This window comes from Hoplias malabaricus, chromosome 4 (genome assembly GCF_029633855.1).
Source record: "Hoplias malabaricus isolate fHopMal1 chromosome 4, fHopMal1.hap1, whole genome shotgun sequence".
Taxonomy (NCBI): Eukaryota; Metazoa; Chordata; class Actinopteri; order Characiformes; family Erythrinidae; genus Hoplias; species Hoplias malabaricus.
In genome coordinates, this window is record NC_089803.1 from 11,235,251 (window position 1) to 11,248,686 (window position 13,436).

Consider the following 13,436-nt stretch of genomic DNA (forward strand, 5'->3'; position numbering starts at 1 on the left):
AAAAGTATTTACTGTTTTATTCACCAGTTTCCAACCATTTTTGCCTTGATCTAATAAAGGCACTTTTGGCTTTTTCTTCATATATATAAGGTTAAGTTCCATTCGAAGTGCTTTAATTTCTGTACCATGGGAGGAAAAAAAAAAGAAGGGTTTTGCTGAATAGATAAGATTCTTTGAACAATATTTTGTATTTTATTTTTTTTTCTTAGCAGATAGTTCTTTTCCCTTATAAATTGATACATGTTTAATTTCATATTTGAATAACTCCCAATATAGACAAAATGTATTAGTTTTGTTTGCATTTTCCCAATATTGATCAATTAGATTATTAATACTGGAAAGCAGCTCTGAGTTAGTTAATAAGAGGTTATTTAGTTTCCAATAGATCCTTAATTTTGGTCTACATTCCCCATTATCTAAACTAATCTGAAGTTTTATCATTTTATGATCAGTAAATATAGTTGGGCAAACTTCAACTTTCCTAATTTTAGATTCTAATTCAGATAATGTAAGCCATATGTCAATCCTTGACTGAAAACTAAAATCTTTATTGTTCCATGTAAACTGATTAACAGGTGGATGCTTAATCCTCCTGATAAAAAAGTAATGCCAGCCCCTTTCACACCTACAGTGTAACCCAGTAATTTTCCAGACTTTAGCCAAAAAAGCTGTATGTGTGAACACAAAAAGTCTGAATTAATGCATGTTTGAATAGAGGTAGCATTTCAAACAAACGTAATAGTGGCTTTTATCAGAGTTCCGGTTTTGTTTGATCAGGTAGTACCTTAATTTAACAAACAGGAGCCTCAGTAGCGTGTGGAAGAACCACACACAGCCACAACAGCCTGGCGCCTCCTCCTCATGCTGGTCACCAGCCCGGTCACGCACTGCTGTGGGATGGCATCCTATTCTTCAACCCTCACACTAGTGATTTGAGCAGTGAACACATACTCACACTTGTGATTAGGGGCAGTGAACACACACTAGTGATTAGGGCAGTGAACACATACTCACACTAGTGATTAGGGGCAGTGAACACACACTAGTGATTAGGGCAGTGAACACATACTCACACTAGTGATTAGGGGCAGTGAACACACACTAGTGATTAGGGCAGTGAACACATACTCACACTAGTGATTAGGGGCAGTGAACACACACTAGTGATTAGGGCAGTGAACACATACTCACACTAGTGATTAGGGGCAGTGAACACACTTACACTAGTGATTGGGGCAGTGAACACACACTCACACTAGTGACTGAGGGCAGTGAACACACACCCAGAGAAGCAGACAGCCATCCTCTGCGCCCGTGGCATGAAGCCTAATTTATTTATTTTATCTGTGCCCTTTAACTGAATTTTAACCAAACACTAAACACAGACGTCTAACAGAGAACCTGGAAAAGAGATGTTTCTCACATCATTGTGACATATACACTGAGAGGAGCACAGGATTAATTCCAGATTGTAAATTGTTACAGTTTAAAAATCCTCCTGGCATTGTACTTTATACTGTGAGGTCACCTTTCTTAATCTACTTAATCTACATTGTGCTTTAATTACAGCTATATTTATACTGACCTATGTTTTAGTGTGTTCACTGCTCCAATCACTAGTGTGAGTGTGTTCACTGCTCCAATCACTAGTGTGAGTGTGTTCAATGCCCTAATCATTAGTGTGAGTATATGTTTACTGCCCCAATCACTAGTGAGAGTATATGTTCACTGCCCCAATCACTAGTGTGAGTATATGTTTACTGCCCCAATCACTAGTGTAAGAGTTTGTTCACTGACCCCAACCACTAATGTATGTGTTCATTACCCCAGTCACCAGTGTATATGTTCACTGCCCCAATCACTAGTGTGAGTATGTGTTCACTGCCCAAATCAATAGTGTACGTGTGTGTTCACTGCCCCTAATCACTAGTGTGTGTGTTAACTGCCCCCAATCACTAGCGTCAGTATATGTTCACTTCCCCTAATCACTAGTGTAAGTGTGTGTTCACTGACTCTAATCACTAGTGTGAGTATGTGTTCACTGCCCCAATCAGTAGTGTAAGTGTGGGGTCACTGCCCCTAATCGCCAGTGTATGTGTTCACTGCCCTAATCACTAGTGTAAGTATGTGGTCACTGCCCCTAATTACTAGTGTGAGTTTGTGTTCACTGCCCCTAATCACTAGTGTGTGTGTTCACTTCCCCTAATCACTAGTGTAAGTGTGTGTTCTCTGCCCCTAATCACTAGTGTGAGTATGTGTTCACTGCCCCAATCAGTAGTGTAAGTGTGGGGTCACTGCCCTTAATCACCAGTGTATGTGTTCACTGCCCTAATCACTAGTGTGAATATGTGTTCACTGCCCCAATCAGTAGTGTAAGTGTGGGGTCACTGCCCTTAATCTCCAGTGTATGTGTTCACTGCCCTAATCACTAGTGTGAGTATGTGTTCACTGTCCCAATCAGTAGTGTAAGTGTGTGTTCACTGCCCTAATCACTAGTGTAAGTGTGTGTTCACTGCCCCAATCACTAGTGTGAGTATGGGAGGGATCGTGGGTAAAATAAATATTAATTAGCGTGAACAGTGTATGCATGTTTTATTTAATTAGAGGGAACAATTTACATTTCCTAGAAGCATTTTAATTAATTAGACCAAATTAGGTAGGAATTCATGCCACATTTTATTTAATTTGAGGAAACTTTTTGCGGTTCGTGCTCATGTTTTCTCTAATTCTTGCACAAAACATCTAATATATTCACTGGGGTTAAGCCATCTGCTTTTTGCCATACTCCTTAAAATAGCCACATAATATAATGTGTGTATCTCAGTATTAATGACTGCAGTCACCGCACATGAAGTAAAATGACATTAAGCAGTCCATAAAGACAAAAGTGTTTATCATACTATGTATGATTAATGAATTGAGTTTACTGAAGTTATATTTATTTATATTTATGTATTTTACATTTGTAATTTTCACATTATTTGGTTAATTTTCATGTCTACATTTATTGTTATTAGTTATATTTATATGTGTGTTAGGGTATTGCTATCATATGATTATGATTCTATAATATGATATGGTTGCATTTGATGATTTTTTCTAAAGTTTTGCTAAGAGTTCCTGAGGAGCTCAAAGCCATTTCATCACTGACCACTTTCAAAAACAAAACTTAAAACATTTAAATTTTAAATTAGCATTTGTCTAAGGATTTTTAGTCACTAGAATATTGTATTAACTTTATGATTTCTATTTATTACATTCTCATTTTTATTACTCTATAAAATATATTTTTCAGGTTAAGTTATATTTTCATATTCATCATAAATGATTTACTGCAATTATTCTACTGCATATTAAATTTCACAAGTATGAGGTTCATTAAAGTATGTGTCTCTTTGTGTCTCCTTTGTTTGTTTATAGTTTAACCCCTGTTTTGTGTTTATCCTCTCTGTTAAGTGTTTAGCCTGCTCTGTTTAGTTTCTCTGTGTTTAGCCTTGTTTAGTGTTAGGCCTTTGGTTCTGTTTAGTTCATGTTTAGTGTCTAGCCTTGTTTAGTGTTCATTGTTTATGATTCAAGGTCTTTGTATTGATTTTTTTGTTCAGTTAGTTAAATAGTCTTGCTTAGTGAGTTTAGTAGTCTTTTTGTGTTTAGCTCCTCTGTCTAGTTTCCTTTTGGTTATTATTAAGGCCTCCTGCAATTGCTTCCTTGTTCCTCGCTCCTTGACCTCCCCTACACCCATCAATGTGACAAGCCCAAGCCCAGATGTCCCTGTCCCCTTCAACTTCCACCAGCTCCTCCTGGGGGATTCACAGGCCAGCCGGGAGATATAATCCCTCCTGGGTCTACCCTGGGGCCTCCTTCCAGTTGGACGCACCTGGTATACCTCTAGTGGGAGGTGTCCAGGAGGTATCCTCATCAGATAACTGCTCAAGTGAATGCTGGAGGCCTCCATGCAAAGAAGCCTGAAGAACAACATCCTCCACAAACAGCAGATATGCCAACTCCCGAGCCCTTCAACAGAAGCCTTCCTGTCCCAGGCTATGCCTCGCCACCCTGTCCATGAATATCAGGAACAGGAGTGGAGACAGGGCACAGCCCTGATAGAGTCCAATGCCCAAAATGAACAAGCTTGACTTACTACCAAAGATACAAACACAACTCAAACTCTGAGAGTACAAGGTCCATGCAATATTGTAGAGGCGTGTCATCCAAGACATCCCTATGAGTACAACAGTTAGAACTAAGTGTACCTTAGTCCTAACTAAAACTTAAGGCAGTTTTTTTTATTATTTGCGAGGGTGGTTTACTAGAGGTTTGCGCAGATACAGAATGTGTAATCCAACACTGTACTTTCCCAGAGACACAAGACTGTATAGGGACATTTTGTAAAGCCCACACAGCTTTATTTTACTGGCCAATGAACAAAGAGTTTCAAAGATTTCAATCAACGAATTGTAGAATATACAAGATTTTACTTAATAAAAATATAAATGTACAAGTTGTGACAGAAGCATGTTCACCACTGTGTTACATCACCTTTCTTTTTCTTTCACTCTTTAATAATTTTGGATGACATTTGTTAAAATAGGTCTCAAATGCTCTCAGAAAATGCCACCAACAGAAGTCTAAGCAAAGATATTCATGGTCTCTGGTGTTTCTGGTGTCTCACAATGAAGGAAGTGAAACTGGACTGAGTGTTTCCTGTGTAAAATTCTAGAAAGATCACTTAGGTTGGTATAGGGCCAGAGGAGGATGATGCTTTGCATTTCCACAAGCACAGGAAGAGGATTACAAATTAAAGGGGGACAAATACTACAATGATGATGCTGATGATGGAGGAGAGAGAGTGGATCACTCCTGTATTACCTGCAGAAACAGAGATGGTTTAAGAGTGATGTTCAGTTCTTTGATACAGATGTAGGAGAACACTGAACACATTCAGTACACACTACAGCTCTGTCTCTCTTTACAATGAGGGAGAGAGAACTGCAGAGTTAAGGCTATTAGGTGGTGTGTCATTTAAATTTTTTTGCCAAAATGTTGCCGGTGAAAGGTGCTTTTAACAGAATCTGGAGTGGCGGAATTAGACGCTATTATAAAATTTGTATGGATGGTATTTGAGAAGTGTGGACAGACAGAATCCTCATGATGTAGACTCTACATGATCCGGTTTAACTTGATAAGCAGTTACAGACAATGAATGAACGAATAAATCTAAAGAATGAAAATCTGAAAGTTGATTAAAGCAGGCTACAGATGAACTGTGAGTTATTAAATTGCAAAGAACAGTGGATTAATCACTGTAATAAACACATTCAGGAATTACATCGTTAACATTAAAGCTGTTAAAACATTAAAGAACTCTAGAGAATCAAGTGCTTAAGTGCCTTTCCACACATGTAGCACACAGTGCGAGATTGTCTGTGTCAGACAGGTTCTCACACCTGAAAATGTTCCACAGGCTTTAGGCATGGAGTGGCATTTTTCATCAATTTTGAGAGACGTCCCATTTTTCCAACAAGCGGCGAGCCATCCACTCGAGGGATTTTCCAAAGCAAAAAGTGGAGAATGCAAGTTGGTGAGTAAAAACAATTCTGTGATTACACTACTGGTTTAGGTTATCAAAAAAATAATTTAGAAAATTTAAGGACAGGGATAATTCTGGGTTAATCCTTTATTCAGTCATAGCAGGAGGAGTTGTATGCCAAATTTCTGATAAGTCTGTAAAGATTCTAAAGTAAGTGCATCCTCCTGACGTACAGTGGTAGACAGAATAGTATCAGTATTAGGTATGAGTAAGTTTCTAAAGTAACTGAAACTTGGGTGATATGTTTCTAAAGTTTCTAAAGTACAAACCGCAATTAAATGGCTGTAATTTAAAGTGTTAAAGATTATTGAGACAGTAGTTAGAGAGCAATTACGTCACGGCTTGTTCCTGCCCACTGCATGCAGTCTGTTTTTTCATGTTTTATTGTGGTTTTAATAGTTTTTGCTCTGGGAAAAGAGCAAAATAGACCGCCGTTATTCTTGCATTGTATCATGGGATGGCATTTGTACGATTCGATGCTGCCTTAAAGTTTGACCAGATTAAGGTATCTCAGTAGGCAAAATATTTAAGATATCTAAGAATTGGGCCAGCCTATGTGTCAGGAGCGTATAAGATGCTCTCTATGTAAACAGCCCCTTAGGTTTTGGGACAGACATATAGATACCTTTTAGCAACACCATACTTACCACCAGAGACACCATGGCAAATACCTAGCAACCACAAACATAACCATGAGCACTCTCAGTAAAACCCTAAAAGCCACCAAAGCATACAGAGACATGGGGACAGTCTGGGTCTAATGGTTAGAGACCGAACTTGGTACAGGAAGGTTGCAGGTTTGATCCCCAGGACCCACAGGAACAGCCAAGGCTGAAGTGCCCTTGAGCAAAGTACTGAACCCCCAAACGATCCCCAGGCACTGGGGATGGCTGCCCACCGCTCTGGGTGTGTGTTTATAGCCCCTAGTTCACTAGTGTGTTTGTGTGTGTGTGTGTGTGTGTGTGTTCACCACCATAGATGGGTTAAATGCGGAGGACACGTTTCGTTGTACGTTGTACAATGACAAATAACAGCACATTATTATTATCATTATCATTATACGAGCAACAGTCATCCACCACGCATTAAGACCTTAACAATAAACTTGAATAATTTAGTAACAATTTAACCACCACAAAGCAACTCCTGAACAATCCGAGAGAACACAGGGGCACCACATATCAACACTATAACAAGCACTCACCTGAACAGGTGACGAGAGACAGGATGAAAACCTGAAGGTAGCTCATGTTAGGTAGCTCATTTCATCAGTCATTCAATATGTTAATAGCTGGAGGGAGCCATTCATTTGAGGCTGTACTTTAACATACCTGAAAAAAAAATCCCCCGGGTGACTGTCTGTGAGGAGTGTGGTGTGTTCTCCGTGTGTCTGCATGGGTTTCCTCCGGGTGACTGTGAGGAGTGTGGTGTGTTCTCCGTGTGTCTGCATGGGTTTCCTCCGGGTGACTGTCTGTGAGGAGTGTGGTGTGTTCTCCGTGTGTCTGCATGGGTTTCCTCCGGGTGCTCCAGTTTCCTTCCACACTCCAAAAACACATGTTGGTAGGTGGATTAGTGACTCAAAAGTGTCCATAGGTGTGAGTGAATGTGTGAGTGTGTGTCGCTCTGTGAAGGACTGGCGCACCCTCCTGTGTGTTCCTGCCTTGTGCCCAATGATTCCAGGTATATTTAGACAGAGAGAATGTATTATTATTTTGTTCTAATCTATAATTATTATTATAATTTCCTCCCACATAGCAGCTGCTTTATCCTTTATTTTAAAAGATATTAATAACTAAAAGCAGGAATCATTGTATACACAGGTAATACACATAATACATACAACATACACACAGCTCTCCTTTAACCTGTTTAAAATATCTATAACTACAGCTAAATAAGTTACTTTTTTAGGAAAAACAAGACAGTTCCTGATTCAGGAAACTACTCAGAACTATCAGCTGGACCAAACCTGTAAGAAACATCTGAAACATTTACAGACAGGAGTTCAGCAGCTCGATGAAGGCAACAGCAGCTTCTCTCACGTTCATTAACCCAACCATGACTGACTGACACCCTGCAGCAGTACTCCTCTAGAAAAATCCCCTCAGAAATCTCTCTCCTGATGTCAATAACAGAGGTGTCCTCACTCATTCAGAGAACTGCAGTCATGAAATGTGTAACGCGTTAGTTGCTGAGTAATAAAGAACTCCCCACCTGAATTACGTACTGATGCCACCGCACCGCGGCAGAGAGACCGGTGACTGGTTCATTCTAGTTGTTAAATCTTATGGGTAACAATGTGCTTGTGGTGGTATTAAGTCTGTCATTCTCCATTTAAAAAAGTAAGAAGAATGCTTTTAAGGAAGGTGAGGAATTGACAGGTGGAGAGTAGACCATAAATGACAGGAGCCCAGCATTTTTCACCTATTGTTTCACTTTTCCAGTTGGATGCTGTGAGGAGGCGCAGGCTCACAGTGGAATGTGGGTGGACTGCCTTGAGGAAAGCATCTTCTGATACAAGTTTTACAGCTCTGTCTTCCACAAATATAAATCATAGAGACGTCTGCAGGAAGCTGAGGTAAAGTAGGTGTTAAAGAAACACACATGTTTATTTCAGTCCTCAACATCCATTATTAAACTCTCCAGACTGGTGTGGATTAAAAGGGCCAGTGACCCCTGATCAGGATGAAGCAGTTACAGAAGATGAATAATGATTGAAGGCAAGGCCAGGCAAGTTTATTTATAGTGCACCTTTTGTACATAAGAGCAATTCAAAGTGCTTTACAGAGCAGTAGAAAAATAGTACAGTATTGAAAAATTTAAAAAATGATAAAAGCTATTAAAAAAGCTATTCAACAGAATTACATTATAAAAGACAATTAAAAAGTGCAATAAATAGAGGTAGTACTAAAAAATTAATAAAAAGATCTACATCTATACTTAAATATATCTCTAATTTAAGTGCAGCGCGACTGAAAGGCACAGCAGAACAGGAATGACTTTAGTTTAGATTGCAGTGGAGCAAATGTGATGTCTTCCAGGAGATAAGGCAGGTTCAGGGGTCATAGAGACTGAGAGCTGCCTCCCCTTGTGTGGTTCTGACCCGGGGCACTATGAGCTGACCAGTCCCCAGTGATCTAAAGAAGCAAATGTGCTGATAAACTTCTAACAGATCTGAAATATATTTTTTCCAAGGCATTTTATTGACTTATAAACAATTAATAGCACTTTAAAAACAATCCTGTGTTTAAACGGGGGTCAGTGCAGTGAGCTGTGGACAGGAGCAATATGCTCGGTTCTCTTGGTTCTGGTAAGAGTTCTAGATGCTGCATTTTGAATAAGATGCAGCTTCCTCACTGTGGACTTGGAAAGTCCAGTAAAGAGACCACTGTAGTAGAGAAATGAGCTCAAAGCTCACTGTGTGAGTGGATGTAATTCTATTAAAAAAAAACAGGATGTGGGGACTGTGTTTCATTGCAGATCTTACTCAGTGCAGAGTTTAGACTGAAAGTGCTCCTTTGTAGTCAGTGGAGCTGAGAGAACGGACGGTGAGTCTATTATAATCAGGGATTTTAAAACTGTGTTGATTTAATACGCTCCATTTCATTCTGCTACAACATCATAGCTTCATGTGCTGCAGTCCAGATCTGTCTGCTATGGCACAAGAGAATCAGGCAACAGTGACCACAGACTGGAGACCGGCTGAAATCGTGGGTCAAAAAAAAAATAAAAACATGTAAGAGTTTGTTAACTCTGTTCCCAGATAAATTGTGTAATTAAAAAAAAAAGGTGATGCAACACAGTGGTGAACAATTTTGGAGTGTGTTACAGGTATCAGTTGTATACATTTACAAAATATAACTAATATGTTCAGTAAAAACATTGGGAAACTTTGTGCTTTTGTCTGTAACATGATACATTTAAAGTGCTATTATTATTTTATTTAGAACATAGCAGTGGATCTGAGGAGACTACACTCAGCTCAACATTTAAAAACCTACAGCTGTAGTTAATAATTTATTATCAAAGAATTATCAAACAATAATGCTGGATGTAATGAGGTTTTATTTTTGAGTTTTATATTTAATTTCATTTCTGTACAGTGTGGGATAAATGATATGAAGAATCAAGTTGCTTTGTAGCACTGTTTAAGGGAGGATGCAGCCCTCCAAGGTAAGTTCCAAGGTGCACCTTTATTGCACACACAGACACCAAAACAAGAGAAAATAATATATCCCACAGAACAATAAAATAATCCAGATAAATGTAATGAAATCAATAATACATGGCTCCTCTGACCCCACGGCCTGCATCCTGCAGCGTCCCACCAGTTCCTGGCTGCTGACTAGTTTCATGAGTCCCCATTTATCCTCTAAGCCCCTCCCTTTCCAGTTTGGGACTAATCATCACAAATCAGTGAACACACAGGTTTAAACTCGACATTCCCCCAACACATACACACTTTCATACACTTTTCATTAACATCCTTTCTTCTTCTTACAGGTTTGAGACACTCCCCCGTCAGAATAACTGTGCATCCTTCCAGCCCCTAGAGCACATATGCCCCCTGTGTTCATACAACACATTGCAGGTGAGACTAAGTCACAGGTTCACAGTAAATCCATCCATCCATCCATCCATTATCTGTAACCGCTTATCCAATTTAGGGTCGCGGGGGGTCCAGAGTCTACCTGGAATCATCGGGCGCAAGGCGGGAATACACCCTGGAGGGGGCGCCTTCACAGGGCAACACAGACACACACACATTCACTCACACACTCACACCTACGGACACTTTCGAGTTGTTCACAGTAAATATTCACAGTAATTGGGAGGAAGAAGATTCCTGATTCAATCACACAGCCATTTTCTGAATCTTTTTTCAGGGAACAGTAGACACACAGGGACTGTGATCCAGAGCTGATCAGGCCTCAGTGTTTCTGTGGCTGAATGACACTGTTCTAGTGTCAGGGTGATGAATGGGTGGCCCACACGCTGTCCGATCCGGACCTGGACCTGTAACTGAGAAACTATTAAGAGCTGTTTAGTTTTTAGTGTTTGTTTTAAATGGTGTGACGCTTCTAGTCATTACAGTTCAGGTTTAGCCCCAGTAAAGTACCAGACTATCAGATCTGTGCATTATGATGAGAGACACACACAGGGCAGGCCTCCAGACACCGCTGTCCTGGGGTCAGTGAAAATAGCCCAAGGGACAAGATAAAAGCACTTTTGGGACGCTTTCAGGACGACAATGTTGTGTGAGTTACAGCCAGAAACTTTAAAAAGAAGAGAGCGATTACTGGCTGAAATTCTCTTAACGCTGAACATGGATTCCGCTCCTTTAGCATAAAGAGCCAATCAGATTGTTGTTAAAGAATAAAGTCCCACTCTCCAGAAATAAGAACCAATCAGATTGTTGTCAAAGAATAAAGTCCCACTCTCCAGCAATAAGAACCAATCAGATTGTTGTTAAAGAATAAAGTCCCACCCTCCAGCAATAAGAACCAATCAAATTGTTGTTAAAGAATAAAGTCCCACTCTCCAGCAATAAGAACCAATCAAATTGTTGTTAAAGAATAAAGTCCCACTCTCCAGAAATAAGAACCAATCAGATTGTTGTTAAAGAATAAACAATTTGTTAAATTGTTAAAAATGCATGTTAAAGTGCAATACATTTATTTAGGGGCGGCACAGTTGTGCAGCAGGTAGTGTCTCAGTCACACAGCTCCAGGGTCCTGGAGGTTGTGGGTTTGAGTCCCGCTCCGGGTGACTGTCTGTGAGGAGTGTGGTGTGTTCTCTCTGTGTCTGTGTGGGTTTCCTCCGGGTGACTGTCTGTGAGGAGTGTGGTGTGTTCTCTCTGTGTCTGTGTGGGTTTCCTCCGGGTGACTGTCTGTGAGGAGTGTGGTGTGTTCTCTCTGTGTCTGTGTGGGTTTCCTCCGGGTGACTGTCTGTGAGGAGTGTGGTGTGTTCTTCCTGTGTCTGCGTGGGTTTCCTCCGGGTGACTGTCTGTGAGGAGTGTGGTGTGTTCTTCCTGTGTCTGCGTGGGTTTCCTCCGGGTGACTGTCTGTGAGGAGTGTGGTGTGTTCTCCCTGTGTCTGCGTGGGTTTCCTCCGGGTGACTGTCTGTGAGGAGTGTGGTGTGTTCTCCCTGTGTCTGCGTAGGTTTCCTCCGGGTGACTGTCTGTGAGGAGTGTGGTGTGTTCTCCCTGTGTCTGCGTGGGTTTCCTCCGGGTGCTCCAGTTTCCTCCCACAGTCCAAAAACACATGTTGGTAGGTGTATTGGCAACTCAAATGTGGCTGTACTTGTGTGAGTGAATGTCTGAGTGTGTGTTGCCCTGTGAAGCACAGGCGCCTCCTCGGGGTTGTGTTCCTGCATTGCGCCCAATGATTCCGGGTAGGATCCGGACCCACCACGACCCTGAACTGGATAAGGGTTACAGATAATGAATGAATGAATGCATAAAGTTGTTTGCAGGCTATAAAACCAAGGTTTCCAGTACACCGCCCTGGGGCTCATTCTGTGCTGTGATCAGTGTTGTTCACCCAAATTAGGAGGTGTGTCTGTCTCAGCCTCAGGTCTCTACTGCGCAGAGTCTGCAAATGTGTAAACATTTACTCGTGTTACTGTAATTGAGTAGTTTTGTTGTGTACTTGTACTTTAAGTAGTTTTTAAAATCTGTAACTTTTACTTAAGTGCATTTTACTTGAATTATTGTACTTCACTACATTTTAAATCACATCCGTTACTGAGTAAAAATGTAAATAAAAAAACAGTTTAAACTCCATAAAAATAATACAAAGTCTCAAGATACTACAGCTCGGTGTTTATAACATTTAATAGAGATTTAAACATATAATTTTGATTAATTAAATAAATACAGTATAATAATATAATACGTAATAAAAGATGTAATCAGTAAAAATGCCCTGTGTATAGTGTTTTTACCAAATGCAGTGTCCTTTCACAAACACTTCCTCTGTGCCACACTCCGACTGTGAGGATCCTCTCCAGAGTCAGCGTTTCATATTCAGAAAACACAACAGTAATTAAACACAGGACTAACTGTCCTCTCAAAGCTGCACTTAGTCCATAAACCCTTTTGAAAGTGTACTTTATGTAGCTGGTGTTAACAGCAGCTTTACGCTCAGAAAAACAGCTGCAGATGGACTTTAATGTACGCTGATGTTCCTTTGAGTCAGTGTTTACTACAACTTTCTACAAAGTACTGTACGTTAGTGATGAGATGCAGTGGAAGATGTAATTCAGAACTAACCACAACCTCAGCCCTCAAGGGTTTGTGGCTGAACGCCATCAAATCTTCATTCAAATGTTCCTACGTCTAGTGTAAAGTCTTCACAGAGGAAATGAGAGTTATTGCAGAAGAGGAGACTGATTAATGACCTTCATTTCAGAAGAAATACTGGACAGTGTCCACAAACATTGGTCACTGTGTAGTTACAGAGGAGACTGTTGGAATAAATTAATCAACATCAACTTCTCCTAACCATCTACAGAGCAGTAAATCAGGAGAAATAAAGACTGTTAAAGCACAGGAAAGAAGAGTAAATAAGGACAGAGGATGGTTTTCACTTTATTTATCAGTGAAATTATTAATAAAATAACATTATAACAACAGTATTACAGTAACAGCATTGGTAATAAAAATACAATCACAGTTCTGATAAAATATTCAAGGTAGTAATTCGAGGTAGAAGTTTCAGATTTTTTGTCCAAATGAACATAACTTTTGACCCTAATATAGCTTCATATTTTAATTTTAAGATAATATAAACAATTAAAAGATATTAAATTAGAATGAAAATATAAAAGACAAAACAGTGCAATAAAA

General features: G+C 39.9%; 1 long non-coding RNA gene across 1 annotated transcript in view; it reads right to left on the reverse strand.

The window, feature by feature from the left end:
- Positions 1-13,436, reverse strand: part of LOC136695677 (uncharacterized) — a 184,615-nt gene that overhangs the window by 55,079 nt on the left and 116,100 nt on the right. The gene's annotated exons all lie outside the window — the stretch shown is intronic.